The 1,236-nt window shown below is 45.3% G+C and overlaps 1 protein-coding gene across 1 annotated transcript in view; it reads right to left on the bottom strand.

Moving 5' to 3' along the window:
- LOC116686626 (titin-like) overlaps positions 1-1,236 on the bottom strand; it is a gene marked incomplete in the record, with an annotated part of 242,683 nt that overhangs the window by 180,164 nt on the left and 61,283 nt on the right.

The raw sequence follows: 1,236 nt of genomic DNA, 5'->3' as shown, positions 1-1,236 counted from the left end.
GGAGCTACTAACATCTGTCTGCGGAGCTCTAATCTGCAAGGAGATAACATCTGCAGGAGATAACCTGTCTGACAGGAGCTATATCCTGCAGGAGATAACTCTGGCTGACACGGAGCTCTAATCTGCAGGAGATAAACTCTGTCTACACACTATCTGCAGAGATAAACCTGTCTGACATGGAGCTCTAATCTGCAGGAGATAACATCTGTCTGATGGAGCTCTAATCTGCAGGAGATAACATTCTGCAGGAGATACATCTCGTCTGACACGGAGCTTCAATCTGCAGGAGATACATCTGTCTGATAGAGCTCTAATCTGCAGGAGATAACCTCTGTCTGACACGGAGCTCTAATCTGCAGGAGATAACATCTGTCTGGGACGGAGCTCTAATCTGCAGGAGATAAAATCTGTCTGACATGGAGCTCTAATCTGCAGGAGATAACATCTGTCTGATGGAGCTCTAATCTGCAGGAGATAACATCTGCAGGAGATAACATCTGTCTGACACGGAGCTCTAATCTGCAGGAGATAACATCTGTCTGATAGACTCTAATCTGCAGGAGATAACATCTGTCTGACACGGAGCTCTAATCTGCAGAGATAACATCTGTCTGACATGGAGCTCTAATCTGCAGGAGATAACATCTGTCTGACATGGAGCTCTAATCTGCAGGAGATAACATCTGTCTGATGGAGCTCTAATCTGCAGGAGATAACATCTGCAGGAGATAACATCTGTCTGACACGGAGCTCTAATCTGCAGGAGATAAATCTGTCTGACACAGAGCTCTAATCTGCAAGAGATAACATCTGTCTGACACAGAGCTCTAATCTGCAGGAGATAACATCTGTCTGACACGGAGCTCTAATCTGCGGAGATAACTCTGTCTGACACGAGCTCTAATCTGCAGGAGATAACATCTGTCTGACACAGGAGTGCTCTAATCTACAGGAGATAACATCTGTCTGTAGAGCTCAATCGAGCAGGGAGATAACATCCTGCACTGCAGCAGATCCAGCATACTGCTGTCTACACGAAGTTCTAATCAATCTGCAGGAGATACATCATCTGTCCTGGTAGAGCTCTAATCTTCAAGCGAGGATAAACATCCTCCTGATAGAGCTCTAATCTGCAGGAGATAACATCTGCAGGAGATAACATCTGTCTGACACAGAGTTCTAATCTGCAGGAGATAACATCTGTCTGATAGAGCTCTAATCTGCAGGAGATAACAT

Source organism: Etheostoma spectabile, unplaced genomic scaffold (assembly GCF_008692095.1).
Source record: "Etheostoma spectabile isolate EspeVRDwgs_2016 unplaced genomic scaffold, UIUC_Espe_1.0 scaffold406, whole genome shotgun sequence".
Lineage (NCBI taxonomy): Eukaryota > Metazoa > Chordata > Actinopteri > Perciformes > Percidae > Etheostoma > Etheostoma spectabile.
The sequence above is the reverse complement of the archived record's forward strand: the minus strand, read 5'-3'. Positions and strand labels throughout refer to the sequence as shown.